A 22345-nucleotide genomic window follows, 5' to 3' on the forward strand; every position below is an offset into this window, starting at 1 on the left:
CAAGAAGCACAAGCATGTGCTGAATAACAAGAAGCCGGCAGTGGCTCAAGAGGAAGAGTGAGTAGGACGAGAAAAAACAGAACAAATAAATCCCCTACACGTGTTGTCTCCATTGACACAAGCCATGAAAAGCTTGTCCATCCCTGAGTGCTAAGGAGCAGTGTGTTCAACTGATGATGTGGAAACTTGAGACAGCCAATCATTTAATGGACTTTAGTAGGTTTTGTCACCAGTCTTCTGTGTGTCACTCACTACATTTTGAAATTTTTTACTTGTTCTATTTAATTTTGTGTGTATGTACACAATGTTTATGGTCAATAAACTATTTATAAAAACTATTTATCTGTGTAAGATAAAAGCAGTTATTATTATTATTATTATTATTATTATTATTATTATTATTATTATTATTATTATTATTATTATTATTACATATTTTCCTTGTATTTAAATATTATTATTATTATTATTATTATTATTATTATTATTATTATTATTATTATTATTATTATTATTACATTTTCCTTGTATTTAAATATTATTATTATTAATATTATTATTATTACATATTTTCCTTGTATTTAAATATTATTATTATTATTATTATATATTATTATTATTATTATTACATATTTTCCTTGTATTTAAATATTATTATTATTATTATTATTATTATTATTATTATTATTATTATTATTATTATTACATATTTTCCTTGTATTTAAATATTATTATTATTATTATTATTATTGTTATTATTATTATTATCATGCATTTTCTTGTATATAAATAAAATACTGTAACTGATTTTTTTTTTTTATCCATTTAGACTCTCTCTCTCTCTCTCTCTCTCTCTCTCTCTCATCTCTCTCTCTCTCTCTCTCTCTCTCTCTCTCTCACTCGAATAAAATGACTGGTGAGGAACTCATTAAAGTGCTAAAAATTCCATTAAACTACGAGAAATAAGACGAATAACTATTATTTACCTAATAACACAAACAAGGAATAATAAACAAAACTTAAGCCAGAAAACACGAAAAGACTAAAACTATCATATCAAGAAATACGTAGTTTTAAAAAATCATGAATATCAAATAAATAGCTCACATATAATCAAATAAACACGTAAGGAACAGTAAATAAACAATTAAGCCCCTTCATTGCAAGGGCCAGAGTCGGAAAGTAAAAAAAAAAAAAAAAAAAAAAAAAAAAAAAAAAAAAAAAAAAACTAAAGTACCGAGACTAAAACATAGGGAATTAGACAAATGACAATTAATAAGCACATAAGGAATAATGAATAAACAAAAATTAAGCCAGGAAGACTATTATAATTATTGCAAGGAGATAGAGATAAATATGTACGTGTATGTGAATTCCAGGTTAAAATGCTCAAATCTAGCCAATAGCACGACAATAGCAGGACATAAGTGAAGGTGTTCCTCAAGGCAGGGAAGGTGGGGGGAGGGGGGGGTTGGCTATAAACTATTGGGGGGATAACAGTTCCAATGACTATTAAGTAATGACGCATCCAGTTTGGCGTGTGTGTATTTTTCGCGTTGTGATAATTTAAAGGTTTTCCTCGCGTTTTTATTTTGATTTATTGATTTATTTTATTTATTTATTCATTTATTTTTGGCAGGTGTTATATTTGTTGAGTGTTTTAAGTATAACTGAGGCTCATTGAATCAAAACTCCATCCATAACCTTCGTGGGACGGTTCAATTTGGCAAGGTTTTTTTTCGCATTTTGGATTTCGTAGTAAATTATGCATTTTCTCATATTTTTCTTTGCTGGTATTGTTTTCATTAAATTACTATAAGATTTACTGTGTGTACTTGCTTAAATATTATTGCTTCTTTATATTAGATATCGTATTAAGAGAGAGAGAGAGAGAGAGAGAGAGAGAGAGAGAGAGAGAGAGAGTTAATCTACTGCTTGATAGCTATCATTTACTTCTCATTCCCTGAGTGAATCTGCTTAAATGCCACATTAATAAGACCTAAATTGCGTTTAGGAAAGTGTACAACAGGCAGAAGTACAAGTAACATGTTATTTTGCGTTCAGAAAGACGAAATGAATAGTAAATCAACTTACGGGGTCATAACAATTACACCACCAGATAATTCACAGCTAAAAGCAACAAATACATGAATAATCCTGTAGAACTCCCTTCGACTCCATATACGACTGGAAAGTTGGGGCGCCTTTCCCCCCCCACCCTCCACTACCACGCCTTCTTTTCTTAATCAGCCAGTCAAGCAATAAATCAATCCCTTCGTGAATCATACCCATTTCCAGGTGTCACCCCCACCCCTAGATCTCTCATTCTGTCACGTATGAACAAGTACAAAGGGCAAGCCAGCTGTCTCTTTTAATATTCTTGCCTGAAATAAGATTACAAATGAGGGTCTATTAATCATCCATTAAATAATCCATTTTTATTGCTTTCTCATTCTTCTTCCTCTGTGTATTGTTAAATTGGATGGTTATATCATTGTCCCCTTCCTGTGTTTTAGTGTGCCATTACCTGTCCTCTCTTCCAGCCGATATTTAGTTTGTACTAAAATAGACTGGCATAACTTTACAATTTATACACAAATAACAACATAAACCAATAATGCATTGATATTATGCATGATAGGAGTGGACATTTCCACTCTACATCATTAATGAATGCATGATGAGACGCACACTATTACAAAGCTAAAGAGTTCAATACAAACACTCAATAACAATTTCAATAACTTTATTAAAAATAGCAATCTTTATAAATCATGAAACCAGAAAATTTTAAGAACCTGGGGCTATAATATCAAATGCACAATAATGCAAACACTTTTTACACACACACACACACACACACTCTTTAATGATATTTCTTAATATACAGTATAATTCCAAACAGAGAGAGAGAGAGAGAGAGAGAGAGAGAGAGAGAGAGAGAGAGAGAGAGAGAGAGAGAGAGAGAGAGAGAGAGAGAGAGAGAGAGAGAGAGAGAGAGAGAGAGAGAGAGAGAGAGAGAGAGAGAGAGAGAGAGAGAGAGAGAGAGAGAGAGAGAGAGAGAGAGAGAGAGAGAGAGAGAGAGAGAGAGAGAGAGAGAGAGAGAGAGAGAGAGAGAGAGAGAGAGAGAGAGAGAGAGAGAGAGAGAGAGAGAGAGAGACTCAAATTCCACCTTCTGAAATGATTGGGTTAGGTTACCTTAGGCTGTGTCTGTAGTAAGGGACCACATCTGTACATGAGGTCTGATCACTGCCAGATATAACTAATATTTCTTCAACACTTTCATGAACAGCAGTGAAAGAGAAAACATTAAGAGGAGGAGGAGGAGGAGGAGGAGGAGGAATAAGACATACAAGGAAACAGGAATAATAGAAGGAAGACAAGGAGGAGGAGGAGGAGGAGGAGGAGGAGGAGGAGGAGGAGGAGGAGGAGGAGGAGGAGGAGGAGGAGGAGGAGGAGGAGGAGGAGGAGGAGGAGGAGGAGCTGCTCATAGGACTGTGTAGATACAAATGAAAGGAAGAATAAGGCTGTGGCTGTGGATGACTTCATTTAGTTTGGCAAGCTAGATTAAGACCAGCAGTGTGGAGGATACAAAACAAACAAACACTCACACACACACACACACACACACACACACACACACACACACACACACACACACACACACACACACACACCCTAACCTGTATATACAAAGACAGTGGGCAGGCTTCACACACTGCCTTTAACAATCAGCATCTCTCTCTCTCCTGGAAGTTAAATTTATCAAAAAACTCAAAGAAATCTTGGTAGAGACTTCAGTGAATCTGTGCTCCTGATGGTGGTGGTGGTGGTGGTGGCAGTGGTGATGGTGGTGGTACTTGGAACACTGGCTCTCTTGTCCCCTCATCCACATTCTGAGAGAGAGAGATAGAGATGGTTAGATTAGGTAGGTACTTAGTTACATAGATTGAGATAGAGAGATAGATAAATGGTTAAACAAAGTTAAATAGACTGAGAGATAGATGGTTAGATTAGGTAAACAGATAGACATTGAGACAAGCAGAGATAGGCCTAGTTAGGTTAGGTCCAGCAGATACTTAGATAAATGGGTAAACTGAGAGATTAATAGATAAAATAACAGACAGATAAATAAGCAGAGCCTGCAAAACTATCACTAATATTATGAAAAAAACCCTTGAACACCCTAAGGCCGGGCGCACATTGAGACGCAGGCAACACAGGCGACACAGCACAGAGCAGGGCAGAAAACTGCATCTCACCGGTTTAAACCTAAGCACACATATTGACACGCAGGACAGCACAGCACAGATGCAGACCTGTGCCGGCCAGCGCGACGCAGTCGTTCGAACGCAGTTTCCTGTGCCACGTGCGGCGCAGCTTGATAGCAACTTGCTCTTTAGTACTCACAATGTCGTCCACAGAGCAACTCATAGAGGCTGTTCGCCATCAAAGAGTGCTGTATGACACTAGTCATCCTGATTATATGAGAGGAACTTATAAGAACGAGTTATGGGCAAATTCTCCATGTGTTTTCCTCTTCTCCAAGTATTCACTCCTCCACACTGACCTCTTTGCTCTACAAATGTCATATAATAACATTACTTTCTCCAACTCGTTTTCTGAGTCGGAATCGGAACTAAGGTTTCCAAAGTAATTTTTGGCAACAGCCATGATCAACACTACCGCACAGGACGACAGCCTGCTTCTCAATGTGCGCACCACGCCTGTGCTGCGCTGTGCTGCCCTGCCCTGCCCTGCCCTGCGTCTGCCCTGCTCTGTGCTGCCCTGCGTCTCAATGTGCGCCTTGCCTAACAATTAAAAAATCATTAAAATACCAGAAATGAGGCAATTAGGCATTCAACAAACAAATTCTTCTATCTGTCTATGTCTAAACTTTGTAAAAATTAAAAAAATGACTTTAAATGTGTGTGGCCAGCTGTAGTAGTAGTAGTAGTAGTAGTAGTAGTAGTAGTAGTAGTAGTAGTAGTAGTAGTAGTAGTAGTAGTAGTAGTAGTAGTAGTAGTAGTAGCCTTTCCACTAGGGGTTGAGAGAGCTATTAAGTGAAAGATAGGTGTCTGACTTACCTGATGTCACCTGGAGGGCTATTAAGGGCAGGAACACAGGAGGGCAGGTGTTCACAAGGCAGGTCAACACCACCAGTGTGAGGGGAAGTGTTTGGTGAGCCATACTGATGCTGCATTTGATTCCTGTGATGACCTGGGGGTGGGAAGCAGGTGGGAGGGGTGAGTGAGTGAGTGAAATCTATCACTGTATACACACTGGGTATACAGTGAAGGTAGGACTCACTCATTGATGAATAACTGTGTGACTGAGTGACTGACTGACTGAATGACTGAGTGACATATCATATCCAAGATTGAAACTGTTATTGTCACACATAAAGGGAAGACTGAAGTTTAAAGATGCAAAGTAACTGTATTTAACATTGGCTGACATAGTGGAATAATACATTAGTGGAGAAAAATAGTGGATTCAGCAGGAGGAATAATATAAATAGACCAGACCAGCAGGAATAATATAAATATAGACAGTTGACCAGACAAATAGACAGTAATTACCTGCGGGTCGATGGCAGCCTGCAGTCATCACCGCTAATCCTTCCTGCATTTCTGAAGCTTGGCCGACTCAAATTCCACCTTCTGAAATGATTGGGTTAGGTTACCTTAGGCTGTGTCTGTAGTAAGGGACCACACCTGTACATGAGGTCTGATCACTGCCAGATATAAATAATATTTCTTCAACACTTTCATGAACAGCAGTGAAAGAGAAAACATTAAGAGGAGGAGGAGGAGGAGGAGGAGGAGGAATAAGACATACAAGGAAACAGGAATAATAGAAGGAAGACAAGGAGGAGGAGGAGGAGGAGGAGGAGGAGGAGGAGGAGGAGGAGGAGGAGGAGGAGGAGGAGGAGGAGGAGGAGGAGGAGGAGGAGGAGGAGGAGGAGGAGGAGGAGGAGGAGGAGGAGGAGGAGCTGCTCATAGGACTGTGTAGATACAAATGAAAGGAAGAATAAGGCTGTGGCTGTGGATGACTTCATTTAGTTTGGCAAGCTAGATTAAGACCAGCAGTGTGGAGGATACAAAACAAACAAACACTCACACACACACACACACACACACACACACACACACACACACACACACACACACACACACACACACACACACACACCCTAACCTGTATATACAAAGACAGTGGGCAGGCTTCACACACTGCCTTTAACAATCAGCATCTCTCTCTCTCCTGGAGAGAGAGAGATCTGAATACATATGAAGGATCTGAATACATATGAGAGGGCATCAAATGTCAGGTTAAATCCTTCACTTCATATACAGAGCTTAAACCCATTTATTTATCTTTTTTTTTTTTCAATGCCTGCCCAAACTGAGATGCATCTTATAACCCCATATGTCTTATAAACTGTCAAATACAGTATTTTCTATTTTACAGTATTTTATCTTGTTCCAACAGGAAAATACTAATTTTACAGTATTTTATCTTGTTCCAACTGGAAAATACTAATTTTTTTGTCATTTTATATGCTAATGATGAAGTGCTTCAATGGCTGTCCTTCATCAATATCCTATGGTCACCTCCTCTCTCCAAACTAACCAACAAGAACTCATGCACTATACTTGGTTTGTGTAGTAACAAGAATTGTGGGAGCTGATCACAACACACTATGACCACTGACTACTTAAATGTGTATTCATTCACATAAACTATACTATATCTTAATTAATTGACTATCCATGCACAAAAACATAAAAAATAAATAAACAAATAAGTAAATAAACAGAAAAAGATTACTTTGTTATGCAACTCCATGGTTTCATATATATATAATTTCCCAGAGTAAAAGCAAGCATGACACACTCAGTATAATAGCATGTATATTACACTTACTACTTCCAAACTGCCCCAACATGTGCATGGGAAAGGCCACATCTGGCATGCTCACCTGACAACACAGTAGGAGCCAATGTACCCAAAAGCATTGACTGTCAGGAAACAAACTGATGTTAAGTAGTTCTTCAAGAGCTTTTTTTCCATACTTCATACTTATTTTCCGAGCATTCACAAGACCGGTTAGCTGCAGGCAAACAAATGCAAGTCATTAATATTACAAAGATAAACCTCAAAATACAAAGTGTCATTCCCAATTCAAAAGAAAAAGGAAAGAAAAGGAGAAATAAAGAAAGCAAGCAAGTAAAATTATTAACTCCTGATCAAAGTCTTCCTTCCACTTTTGAAGCCAGAAAGCAAAATCATATTCCCCTTCACCTCACACTCTACTTACACCAGATCTATCATGGCATAAGGTAATTGATATGAAAAGTTCTATGCATAGCTATAATCCATTTTCACCTCTTTTTACCAATATAGTAACAGTAATCTTTAACATTTTGTCATCTAATGACACCATCACACACATTTTCAGTAACTGTAGATAATTCTAATGAGCCAAAATAAAATTACAGTAGATGCAATGCAATATTTTATCGCAATCACCCCTTTACTGCCAAGTGTTACCTTTTTTAAATTATATTCTAAACTTCCATCAAGCTTAGGAAGCCAGTGCAGTTGCCAGAACAGTTTACTAGACACAATGAGGATAGTATCCCTCTAACATAAAAAAAAAAAAAAAAAGGTCACATACCAAGTACACCACACCATAGATTTTGATGCTTTCAATGAACCCAATGATACAGATTTCAAAGGAGGCTGAGGAGCACGAGTGTTTCCAGCAGTGGCCGAGCTCATAGCAGGAGTATGGCAGGATCTTGCTGAAGCTCCCCATCCTGCTGTTGTTACCACTACTGCTCCTGCTGGTACCTGTCTCTCCTCACTACCTAAAGGGCAACACCTGAAAAGGGAACATAAGCATGGGTGTGCTGTCAATCCTTCTGTCTAAGTACTAACTTGTGCAAGCAATCTATTGAGGTGTTGAAACAACTCCCACAGGAAGCATATGAAAAACAAATACACAGGCACCAGATCACAAGACAATACTATTCAGTTAACAATGAAGTATGTATGCTGTAAATTTCTTATGTACGTTAAACTGCAGATATCCAGACTGAGAATGCCTCAAGTACCTTGTGATAAATAAAGCTCAACACATCATCAAATAAGTCACCAGCATCAAGGCAGTTTTTTGTTCAAGCAAGTCAGTTCTTAGAATCCCACAAAAGCAACTGTCAAGATCTGCAGACACACTTAAACTATCAGATGCATCAATGGTGATGCAGCAAAACCAGTCTCATCACATAAAAAATATAAAAAAATCAAAGATGTATGTTGGAGTCATCATAGATATCACAGAGAGGATATCATCTCAAGTAGAGCAGTGTCACATCATCTTAATCCTTATCACAGGCAAAATAGTTGATAAGATATTTCATGAGCTCAGTGATAAACACTATACTCAGTAATCTGATAATGAAACTGTAAGATGTTCTTTAAAGAGGAAAAGAATGCTTATTAAAAAGAATCCCAAAAAATATATTGGCTCCTGACAGACGCTATGGTCCCAATACCTAAAACGAGAGAGAGAGAGAGAGAGAGGAGAGAGAGAGAGAGAGAGAGAGAGAGAGAGAGAGAGAGAGAGGAGAGAGAGAGAGAGAGAGAGAGAGAGAGAGAGAGAGAGAGTAGAGAGAGAGAGAGAGAGAGAGAGAGAGAGAGAGAGAGAGAGAGAGAGAGAGAGAGAGAGAGAGAGAGGAGAGAGAGAAAGAGAGAGAGAGAGAGAGAGAGAGAGAATGATAGGCAACAAATTCATCCAAGTAGACATGGCAAAAACTAGATTTTTCCTACTTAATAAGCTTCATGGGCAGACAAATTCATCTGCATGGTCAGTTAAAGGATAAGTAAATCTGTGCACTGACATAAATCTGCAATGTTGTTTCTGTAAGGCTGAGCTGTACATTACCAGTTTACTTTCTACCCTCATGAGAATTGGTTCACATTCTCTCACGTTCTCAGGATCTGATCGATTCAATTAATACATGGAGTCAATGTGACCCGGGTCTTATCATCCTGCACTGATCACATCAAGAATGGCATGACACGTTACAAAAGGAGGCACTGCACAAGCATTACATTTATGCCCCTACATCATAACTGCCTCTAACCAATACTAGCGAGTTGAACCTACAGCAGCTCAAAGGTCACGGTACGTGACTCTTCACTCAATGAAACATTGTAGTCACTCTTGCTAAAGCAGAGATTGACTGACCAGAAATGTGAGGTCACTGCAAGCTGGTTTCAAAGCAGAAAGATGAAAATCTCATAATAATGAGAAGGATGCTGTAATACTTCTATAAGGTGATTCCAAAAGCTTGATCACTGATGAGAAGTGTATTGCCATACATCACAACCTGTGGCTCACCCAGGCCCTATGATGAGTGTACTGGATAAAACAGCTCAAGACAGCCACAACTTCCATTGCCACATGTTCATTCCCATACATGTGCAATTTTTAACCTACAATACAGTACTGCAATTAATTTCTATACCTATTGTGTTGTTGCAATGTTTAAGATTTTTACAGTATGAAGGCATCATTCTCAGTCTGTGAAGTGGCAACTGTCAACAGCAGCAAGCCATCCTCTCTAAAAGTTTAAGCATTTCTATACTAAAGACAACACAAGCCAAGAACCGCTTCACCCTATTTACACAGCTATACAGACAAGAAAGTCAAGGCTCTCACGTGGCACTTGACTTTGTTTACAAATGCTTTCACTGTTGCAGGAGACACCCGACTGCTGTTGACAGATGCCACCATTGCCACCTCAGACTATCAGCTGACGCCACAAAATCAGTCACATCACCGCACTGAGGGAGATAAACAAACCAGCACCTGAGAGCTTGTCATCACTCAGTACTAAGTCTGTTTTGTCTGCCGCAGGGCTCGTCTTGACGTGTACAAGTATAAATAGAGGATGACTGGCAAATGACAAACCATAACTGTCCACGGGGGCGAGTTGTGTGTGGAAATGAGGTAACGTGTGTTGTGTTGCTTAATATAAAGTGTACGTATCCCACAGTACTCTCCACAACCACCAGCCCCATTCCGATAGTAATGACCTCAATCCTACCAACCACCACCCATTTCTCAATATGCATAACCCACACCAGTCCATTACTACTACATTCACTAGAAAATTTACCGTCTGTTTGTGTGTGCAGTGTTGCGTTATAGTGTCAATAACCCACACCACCCCCACTATAACCCACCATCACACCACGATCTCAATCCTACACACTACCACCCACTTAGTAAATAAACAACAATCGCCCATTACAATTACACCACTACAAGAATTACCGTGTGTGTGCAGTGGGCTTGGGGCCAAATGAGGTTTATCTGGGTGGCGGGGTACCTCAGCGCAATCATGAAGGCTGGCGGGGTAGATATCAGGTCGCTATCTGTAGTTTTAGTTCCCCTACACGTCCGTCTGTCTGATTGGCCGCTACTGCCCGCCAACCTTCCGCACTACGAGCCTAACAGTGTTAAGTTCGTATAATTTTACTGTTATTATTATTATTATTATTATTATTATTATTATTATTATTTCTCATGTCTCTGTGTCATATGAAATAGTATTTGTACTACTACAGCTATTACCACTACTACTACTACTACTACTACTAGTAGTAGTAGTAGTAGTAGTAGTAGTAGTAGCAGAAATACTGCATTTTGGTTTATCAAAGCGACAGATGCGTGGTTATGTAATGCAGTTCACTATTACCATCTGCTTCCTTTTATTAATAATGACCATATGATATCTGTCACAAATCAAAGGTCGCAGATAACGTGGTGCTTTATACTTCAAAGAAGACCCTGATATGCGATCACGTGAAAAAGGAACACCCAAACAGCAGGTTTGATCTACAAAATAAATAAATAAATAAATAAATAAAAGTCAAACCACAAATTTATGATGTCGTTACGAAAGGCTTAAAACTGAAGATATGATGGAAGGTAGAGTGCATAGCGAGATGCGAACAATGAACAAAAATTATAGCACACACACACACACACACACACACACACACACACACACATGACCATATATATATATATATATATATATATATATATATATATATATATATATATATATATATATATATATATATATGTATATATAATATATATATATATATATATATATATATATATATATATATATATATATATATATATATATATATATATATATATATATATATATATATATATATTATATATATACCAGTGGAAGACATTAAATTTTGTGTAGGTGGTGGGTGAGCATGGTGGCTGCAGATGATAATAATGATTATCTATATTTTGGTGTTTCACAAAGCTATTACTGGCTGTGTTGGCCTAGGTTAGGGTTGACTATGCTGGTCCGGGCAAAGCTACGAGGTCACACATTCTGAGGCGCACATCCATGATTCAACAGCTTGCATTATTACTTATATCACAGACTGAGTCACTTATTTGAGGTACTGAATCGCACATCATGAACTTATTCCATGCATCAGCCACTGAGAGCTATATTCTGAAACACCTCTGAGCTGCACCTCCATTACTTACAAAGTAATATTCCTCAAGTGTCAGGCTTGAATCATGTGTATCAAGGACCTGTGAATGTGTATAAGCATGTTAAGTCACAACTATTGTCTCAATGATGTTTGTGTATTTTCTATGGTAACTCTTCATTAGGATCTACACTAATCACAGCATTTACCTGCAGCTCTTCATGTGGCATCTTTACTCTTACCCACCTTGTAAATTTAGTGTTACTTTAAAATCAAACTTAAGACTGTAGTTTTCCTTTAGAAAATTAAGAAGGTACACATTTGTATGCAATCACATGGTCATCATTGCATATTACTTCTTATTATAGTCACAATCACCGCACACTTTTTCACACGTCTTGTAATTTTTTATACAACTGCCACAGATCCATTCATTCTTCAGGAAGTGGCTTCCTTGTGGCTACTGCCATATTAATGGAGATTGCCCTTCTGTCCTCCAGAGCTACACTATGATGATAAGGAAAAGCACATGCTGTTTTGCATCTGCTTTCTGCAATGTATAGAATTCTGCACTTATCAACATTAATTTTCAATATTAGCAGTTTTCCCATAGCACTTAAAAATACTTTTCCAAGTGTTAATTTTGCTTTTTGCATGACAACTTATTGGAAGCAGTGGAAGTGAAGTGTGATGGAAGAGATGGAAGAGTTGGGGGATGAGGTTATAAAGGAGAGAAAGGGAGAAGTGGAGGGGAAAGAAACAGATCCCTAGCTACACTTTTGTGTCCCCATCAATATATGTAGCTGCCCCTCCAATTCAGGTAGTCCAAAAGTGGCACTGCTGAGACATAATGCTTAAAAATAGAACAAGAGATAGATTTTCAGATAGCAATATTGCTTCACACAACAGCTACAAGAATTTGCTACATCTGAACTCACAAAGGAAAGAAGACAGCAGGGTTTGGCTCCTCACTTTTTTCCCACTGCAGCAGCCTGAGCCGCCTTCTTTGCCTTCACCATCTCAACAAGCTCCTGAAATGCCATCATGTGAGAATAAGACTTAAAAGTTACAATAACATCAGTGTCTACTGTGCACTATATAAAACCTTCACTACATACATACACACACACACACATATATAAAACCTTCACTACACACACACACACACACACACACACACACACACACACACACACACACACACACACACACACACACACACACACACACACACACACACACACACACACACATAGCACTTACATCTCCATGCATTTATGGAGGGACCACAAAGATAAAAGCAGATCAAAAGATAAATGCATGAGAGAGAGAGAGAGAGAGAGAGAGAGAGAGAGAGAGAGAGAGAGAGAGAGAGAGAGAGAGAGAGAGAGAGAGAGAGAGAGAGAGAGAGAGAGAGAGAGAGAGAGAGAGAGAGAGAGAGAGAAAGAGTGTGTCACTCCATAAACAAGATAAACCTGATTTGTTTTCTCCACAATCTCACATACAGGGAATAGCAAGCAACACATCATCAGACACACAAACACACACACACACACACATATACAGACTTTATAGCGCCTCATGCAGTCTTTCTTAGTTCGGTTGGGGACACACTTGGCAATGCGGTCCCAGCGGTCAGGAGTAGAGACTGGATAGGTCTTGAGGGCTTGCTCCAGCAACCTCTGTTCCTCAGCTCCCCAAGCAGCAGTGTTCATCCCCAGCATCTCCTGTGGTGCTGCACAAAGGAAAGATCTAACATCAGCCTAAAAACATGTTTTTTCTTAAAATATCTTGGAATTGATTCACAGCTCAGCTGGTGATATTGCATAGAGCTAAAAGACAATTCACAGCAGTTACACAGAGAAGGGAGAAAGCTCTTGAGTTCATACAGAGAAGACTCATGGTAATAATTAATTAGTATAAAAAGAGAAATGAGAAATTACCCAAGCATCAACATGATATAAAACTACACAAAGATGCAAAAGAATTATCTGAATGTCAGCATAACAGCAAGAACTCACTGTCATATCTCTGGGAGGCTGTGGCGTCGCTGATCACCTGCCGAGCCTGTGCCTTCTCCATGCTGTGGTAGGCATTCTTGTTGGCTGCCTCCCTCATGTGCTTGTCTGAGTGTTGCAGCTCCTTGGCCTTATTGAGCACCTCCTTGGCCAGCCTGGTGATGCTGGTGGCTGTGTTGGTTGATATACTCTGCCACAACCTCCCACCTGCAGCATGGAGGGTTCAAAGAGTTCCTCTAAGTACAGCAATGCATAAAAACATAACCTAACATTAAGGGAGCTGCAAGAAGCCATCCTTGTATGAAACATATCTACCTATATCCACCTATCATTCCCATCCATAAATTTGTCTAATCCTTTAATGCTCCCCAATGACTCAGCACTAACAACCTGATTACTGAGTCCATTCCATTCATCTACTACTCCATCTGAGGACCAATTTCTTCCTCTCTAACTATTTTCAAGCTTGAACCCATTGTGTCTTGTTCTATCCTAATTATGATCCTGAGAATTTTATAAATGTCACCTTTGTTATATTCCCCATACCACGTGAAGACCTAAATGGTGTGTATGTAGAGAACAGTAGTAGGGATCAGATAACAACCTTGATATTAGTCATTTTAAAACACACATGGAAACACAAGAATAAGGCAATATATCAATCAAATAAAATATTAAAGCTTAAAAAACCCATCTATTTATATACTAGGCCAGCAATCTCACATCAGCTGGCCCAGACAAGGCACCACACACACACACACACACACACACACACACACACACACACACACACACACACACACACACACACACATGCACACCACTTAGTGTCAGCATGCTCGGCTCACAACCGAGAAGGCATGGGTTCAAGTCCTGGGAGAATCTCTTCATGTGTAGCCCCTGTTCACCTAGCAGCAAGTAAGTACAGGATGTAACCTGAAGGGTTATGGCCTCACTGTCCCAGTGTGCGGTGTGTGAATGGTCTCAGTCCTACCCAAAGATCAATCACTACAAGCTCTGACCTCTTTCCATATGGGGAACAGCTGGTTTGGTGACCAGCAGACGAATGTAGGTGAATGACACGTCATTCACACTCTTAGCCCTGTCAGCCCCAGTGGAAAGGGACAGCCTTGTGGACCACCAATAATAATAAGATATCAAAAAATATATAAAAAGAAGCAATTTACACACACACACACACACACACATGAACCAGCTCACCTCTTTGTTGTGCCGGCAGGGAAGAGGTTGACGGCTTTGATGAGCAGCTGGAGGTCATCTTGATTCCAGACTTTGAGTGATGAACCTTCCCCTCCTCCTCCACCCCCCTCCCCTTCCTGCCGCTGCTGCACCTCCTCCCTCTCCTTTTTGATCCTGTTGCGCACCTCACTCACCTACAACAGAGAGAGAAGGCAAAGAAGTGTTACAGGGGGTCCTCAAGTTATGACAGAGTTCTGTTCCTATGCCATGTTATAAACTGATTTTCTGCATAGGTCAGAACCAGCATAAGTAAGCTACCTGCAGTATGTCAATCACTAATACTAATACTGTTGTACTGTAAAGTCATAGTCTAGGACATAAACACATAACTATTGTGCCTGTAAAAGAAACATATGAAGGACAAAAGTCAAGACTGTCATACACCAAGGACTCCTTGTACTAATCATAACTATCAGTGGAGAAATAGTCTGAAAGGTTTGACTATCCTAGGGAAAACAGGTCATACAGAATATCCAGATCATTTGGGGTGGATTGTTCTAATTTAGATTAGCTTGCTTTATGCTACTTTGGATTTAGCTAATCAGATAAGGTAATGTAACATGACTTAAATAGACCTAACATAGTTAATTTCAAAAGTGATGCAGATACCCATATGTCTGTTGGAGCAGCTTTTGGGTTCAAGGCTTAGGAAATTTTTTGATTTAAGAATGACAAAAATTATGCTTTTTTTTTTTTTTTTTATATATAAGCAACAATTACTGCTACTACTACTACTACTACTACTACTACTGTTGGCCCTCCACACTCACCTCCTGTGTCAAAAAATTACTACTGCTATTACTACTACTGTTGATCTCTCTCACTCACCTTTGTCAATTAACTACTACTACTACTGTTGATCCTCCCTCACCTCCTTCATGAGTACCTCCCACCCTTGCATCTTGTCCTGGGCCACTTGTGCTAGTTCCTTGTTGAGTTCCTCCAGGCGGGTCAGCTCCAGTGCCTCACACAGCAGCTCCACATCTGTCATGGTCTGCACTCGCTCCCCCTCCTCTGATGCAAAGTAACTGTTGTCCTTACAGAGAGTCCGCAGCATCTGGGAATAGAGGATAATATACTAATGATTTTCAGCCTCTCTGTTATTGCTGCAATGTTGCATATCTTGCTATCTTTTTACTGCTATTTTTTTTCTAGTAAACTCTGGAACTCCCTGCCTGCTCCAGAAGATCCTCCTTCCTATAACTTGAACTCTTTAAAATGGCTGGTTCCAACTTTTCAAAACACTTATCCAACAATTCTGGATAATCCTTACGATCTTTCTTTTGGGACTAGCATCTCAGTGGACTTTCTTTCCCCCCTTTTTATTGCCCTTGACCAAAGATCTTGCATAAAAAATGTTACTGAAATATGTGAGGAAAGGGTGAAGAGAGAGTATGTGAAGTTCAGAGCAAAGAGGAAGGGAATACAAGGGCAGGACTAAATAGAGAAATCTGTTGCAGTTATGTCCTCATGGAGTATTTATCAAGAGGTGTCAAATAAAGATAGACAGATACAGAGATGTTCTTTATCACTGTCACCATCACATCTATGCAATGACAAAGAATGTGTGCTTTATTCTATTTCACGTTGCTTTTTAAAATTATTTACGTGAACAAAATACAGGCAATCATAATTTGTATATATATTTTTTTAGTTTCCAAATTAATTTACACATTTGAACACTAAATTTAATGCTCTTTCCATCTTTCTAATACAAATGCAGTCCTCTCAGCCCCTTATGAACAGGAACTGTATCAAAATCATTTAAAAAATGACATCAAAGAAAAAGGAAAAAAATATAAATCTGAAAGTATATAATGAATGAGAATATTTTAATGTGAAATGTTACAGAAGATGAAAGTGGGTAGAGTTTCATTTTTTAGTTTTTCTTTTTTTTTTTAGCAAATTTTGTAGCCTTAAAATGAATGATAAAAAAAAAAAAAATTAAAAAAAAAAAAGACTTGCCAGGTAGAATGATGGCTCCAGGCATGAGTCATGAGAACTATAGGGGCAGGTGACAGGAAGGGAGGACTGCGACAAGATGAAAGTGAAAGGGGAGAGGAAAGGAACAGGAGGAGGAAAGGATATAATGTAGTGGGCTTGCTTGCCATAGCCAGGGATCATTATTATTATTATTATTATTATTATTATTATTATTATTATTATTATTATTATTATTATTATTATTATCATCATCATTATTATTATTATTTTTTTTTTTATATATATATTGGAGGATCACTGGCCAAGGACAACAAAGACTGAAAAAAAAAAAAAAAAGAAGAAAGAGGCCCACTGAGGTGCTGGCTCCTGAACACAGTCAAGTGTTAGTCAAACAAACAGGGTAAGTGCCTTGAAACCTCGCTCTTGAAAGAGTTCAAGTCATAGGAAGGTGGAAATACAGAAGCAGACAGGGAGTTCCAGAGTTTACCAGAGATAGGGATGAATGATTGAGAATGATGGTTAACTCTTGCATTAAAGAGGTAGACAGAATAGAGATGAAAGAAAGAAGAAAGACTTGTGCAGTGAGGCATGCAGTTAGCAAGATCAGAAGAGCAGTTGGCATGAAAATAGCAGTAGGAGGTAGCAAGAGACTCAACACTGCAGTGATGAAAAAGAGGCTGAAGACAGTCAGTTAGAACACACTAGAAAGAAAGTGCACCACGAAAATTCAATATATTTGTCAGGAGAATTTTTGATTATGTTAGCGATCACAGAGACAAGTGTGTGGTAAGTTCTTACATGTCAAGCAGATTCTACCCTCCTCCTCACCTTCCTCTCTTTTTTGAATGCTTTCTTCAGCACCTCTCTTTCCTTCTTTTCTACCTCCTGTTTTGCTCTTTACTCTGCCTCCTCTGCTTCTCTTTTCTTTCTCTCTGCTTCCTCAGCTTCCTGCCTTACCTGAAAACACCAAATTTACACATTAGCAAGACATATCATTCAAAAAAAAGACAACATAGCATGGTATTTCAAAATATATGGCATTTCCGAGCATAAGACATGAAAAATACAAATCAATGAGAAAAATGTGAAGCCTTGGTCTGTTGTAGAAATCAATGCATATATGTGTCCGAGAGTAGTTAGAGATTGGCCTGGTGCTAATACTGGAGATCACAATGTGCACTCACCCTCTCCTCCTCTTCTTGTTTTTGCCTGATTGCCTCTGCTTTAGCCTTTTTCTGAGCCAGTCTTCTTTCCTTGTCTTCTTCTTTAAATCTTAAAAAAATTATATATATATATATATATATATATATATATATATATATATATATATATATATATATATATATATATATATATATATATATATATATATATATATATATATATATATATATATATATATATATAATTCTTCATCTCTTTCCCTCTTTTTCTATAAACTTACCCATTCTTTAGCTACAGAAGTAGACAGCAAAAGCAGGAATTAATTTTTCCCTCATAAGGAGTCAGAAGTAAAACAAGAACAGCTTCTTTGCAATCTAAATCATCATAAACCTTTCCATCAAAATGAAATTTGAAGTATTATGTAACAACAGAAAAAAGTACTCCTTGTGATAAATATCTCTTGGGATAATGCACAAAATTTCAACTTTTATTGGGATACAACGAAAATACACGAAATCAGTAATAAGTAACGAAACATACTTGGCTATCCTTGGGTCACAGGCATATGCATTGTCAACTAGCCTGCGCAATCGACCCATCTCCTCCTTCCGACGCCTCGCTCGCTCTACCTTGTTCTGCTTCTCTATCCATCGACGCTCCTCCCGGCTGGCAAGATTGACTGATTTAAAGAAGGGAAGGCGACCACAACATTGCAGTCACATTGCACTGTTACAAAATATTCAAAGAAACTAAAATGACCAGTTAAAGCAATCAGAACAATGTCGGTGCCAGTTTTCCTTGCCATAAGTCTGGGTATTCTGTCTAGCCATATTAAATTTTCTTGTTATTTTTTCCAATGTCAAGTCTAGGCTTAAGTTTGGGCATTATTTCCTTATTCAATTAAAATTTTATTCAATGTTAATGTTTCAAGATACAAATTTCACCATTTTTGCTGCCTTTGGGAAGATAAAGCAAGGCTGGAGTGGAATACACATAACTCTAAAAAGACCAGACATACAAATAGTGAAGACTCACTCCTGTCCCTTCTCCTTTTCCTCCTCATCCAGATATGAAAACTCTCGCCAGGAATCAAAGTCGTACCAGAATCCATAGAAGCGATCAACCTGCACAGTGATGAAAATTAAGTCGGTTAACAATACAAAATAAACACTATTCATAAAGAAATCTTGAAATGATGTTTTATGTGTAAGTTACTGGACCCTCTATGCTGAGGAAAATTATAGTGTATGATATTTTAAACAAACTTTCAAAATTACTGGTCTATCTTTCCATCAACATAGCATATGATGATGGTAACTATAAAAAGTAAACTGTCACCAAATATCTACTTGCATTTCTGCTACTAGTAATCTCACTTCTAAAACAGTACAAGGGAGATTGATGTGACTGTACAGGCCAATCACTCTCTCCAGTTACTTAATCTGCTAATCTGGACTGACCTTTTGTTTGGTGTCATCAGGTTTGCCCAAGCCAGGAACGTGCTTGTGGGTGGACCAACGAGCATTGCACTCAAACACCCCTGTGAAAATCTGCAATGCAACACTGTGCCTTACAAAGATGTGGTGGAGACTGAAGAAGATGGAGAGAGAGAGAGAGAGAGAGAGAGAGAGAGAGAGAGAGAGAGAGAGAGAGAGAGAGAGAGAGAGAGAGAGAGAGAGAGAGAGAGAGAGAGAGAGAGAGAGAGAGAGAGAGAGAGAGAGTTATATAATCTAATATATAGACCTGACATTACAATATGAGATGGAGTTAATCCCTTCAGTGATATGTAATCATCCACACCACTACAAGTAATGTATACAATCTTTATAACCACCTGCAAGAAAAAAGCGGTGAAAAGGAATAGATTTTTTGCAATTTCTAGCCAGTATAATGTTTGGAGATGGCTGTAGAATGTGAAGAATTGTCCCAGAGTGGTTAGTGGTAAAGAAAAGATGTACCAAATAGCAATGAATACTGAACTTTCAATTCTTTGTTGAGTCATTTTTCTTCCTAATAGGAGTTAGCGCTTGCCTTGTGTGCACATATATTTGACATTACAGTATGACATGGAGTTAAAAGACCTTTGAATTCTTTGTGGAATAAATTTTCTTCTTAGTGGGGATCAGCGCTTACCTGGAAGAAGTTTGCCTTATTGTGTGCACTGACAGCCGGCACCTCGTCATCAAACTCTGGGTCCACCGACTCCCAGGAGCGTCGCTTGATGGGGTCCCCGAGAATCTCATAGGCTTTGGTGATGCAGGTGAAGTAGTCATCGTCATCCCTCACCTCCTCCCCAGCTGCTCGCCGCTTGTCTGGGTGGTGCCACAGAACCATCGTGCGGTCTGTGAGGAGTAACACAATGGACGGAAGTGCACACTAATGCTGCACTCTCATTCCTTTACCCAAGTGTTGGGTCATCCTGTTTTAAGCACGTACCAAAGGGAATGCTAATTATTATATTAGACTTACAGATATCTTAGCATAAAACCAATGATCAGAAAATATAATGTCTATCTATCTATCTATATATCAGGTTGCCAATCCCACATGGGGTGGCCCAGACAAACCACCACACACTCTTACAAATATCATTCACACTCATAGCCATAGGGGCGCCAACTATTCTTCAGACACATTCTCTCTGCTCTTCTGTATGCACCACCTAGCTACAATTCAAGAGCTTGTTAAAGCTAACAGTTATGGGCATGGTTTCATAATTAATAGTAATTACTACAAACAACATGATGGCATTCCCTTTGGGTTCTACTTTAGCAAATGTATCCCAAATGATTGGTGTGAGCAAAACTTCAATAATTAGCCATGCAATGTCAATAGCAGGCAACAAACTGCCTGTGCCAGATGATTGACAAAAGTCAACTGACAATGCTCCTCGCTGTGGGCCACAGGAAGACACAGCTCGCCCACGCCCACTCACTGTCAGTGTGGCCACACTTATTTGGTACAATGCTCCCACTTTTCTCACCATTTATCACACTCACCTGCTTGCTCACAACCATTGCCAGTGTGGCCATAGTCATAGTCTCAAACCACCATACTACACCCCAGGAGCTTTGGTATAGCAAAGCCAACCACATACATCCATAGCAAGGCACAAATAAAATGTAGTTATTGAAAATATACAAATAAAATAAAAATACCAAGACTAAAAGGGCTGACACTGCAACTGAAAACTGGCACTATAAAAATACCTTCAAACAGCAGGTGCACTAAAACTTGGTACTCAGTACACTATACACTCTAGCTCCAGATGCCACCAGGACTTACACGCTCTTTTGATGTCATCATCAGAGGCCTTGTACCTGTGCTTTCGGAGTCCCAGTACTGCATAATGATCCTGGTCCTGAAAGGCAATGTTGTAGAAATGTATCAATATATAAAAGAAAGATACTAATCAAATAAATGACAGAGGTAAGTGATGCTCTCATAGTGAACAATCAAGACAGAACTATATATGCTAGATAAGTTTAGGTTTTGAAAAGAGCTTAGTAAGAACTGGTTCACAGAGTAGTGGACAAATAGAACAGGCTTAGCATTCATGTGGTCAGCACCTACACCATAAGTGATATCATGAGGTTAGATGACTAGGCATATGCATATAGAGGCCAGATGGCAATAGGAAGGCTGACTGCATGGGGAAGAGGAGGATAACAGATTTTCATGGTTAGTACAGGAGTTATCCAGTGTAGGCCAGCCAATCTTTTGCAGTCTTCTCCATTCTTATGTTGCTATGACTGGACCATGCTGGCTGAGTTCTCACCTTCCAGTCTGCTGGGTTGAGAGAGCGAAGATAGTGTATGTCATCGTCCACCTCCACCTCCTGAGCCTCCTCCTCCTCACTCTCCTCTTCACTTTCCCCAACTGAGGAGGTGAGGTGGCCCCGCAGACGCCGTGCCTCATATATGTGGAACCATCGTCCCACTGGTTCTACCTCCACCTGGATGAGTGCTGTGGAAGGGAGAGGTAGAGAGAAAATAAAACAGATATTACCAAGAATACCATTCAGGATGCTGAGGAAATAAAGGACATATTGTACAGAAAGAGACAGAAAAGAAAAATACCATAAGAGAAGAACAACTAGAAGGTCATCTCTAAAAAGTACACACACACACACACACACACACACACACACACACACACACACACACACACACACAAAGAGACAGACCATGAAAGATAAAGAGATGTTGTTGCAGAGACTATACACCAAAACATCATCTGAGAAATTCTCATCTACATACAAAAGCCCCCTGGTTAAGTTAAGTTAGTGTTCTTAATGGGGGCATCCACTGGAGAAAGATGCACTGGTTAAGCTGGATTAGTGTCTTTAAAGGGGGGACAGGACTCGCCTTTCAGTTAGGTTGGGTAAAGTTAGGTTAAGCTAGAAA

General features: G+C 38.9%; 1 pseudogene; it reads right to left on the minus strand.

The window, feature by feature from the left end:
* Positions 1–2729: 2729 nt before the first annotated feature.
* Positions 2730–22345, minus strand: part of LOC135099507 (dnaJ homolog subfamily C member 2-like) — a 34151-nt pseudogene continuing 14535 nt past the window's right edge.

Source organism: Scylla paramamosain, unplaced genomic scaffold (genome assembly GCF_035594125.1).
Source record: "Scylla paramamosain isolate STU-SP2022 unplaced genomic scaffold, ASM3559412v1 Contig139, whole genome shotgun sequence".
NCBI classification, from domain to species: domain Eukaryota; kingdom Metazoa; phylum Arthropoda; class Malacostraca; order Decapoda; family Portunidae; genus Scylla; species Scylla paramamosain.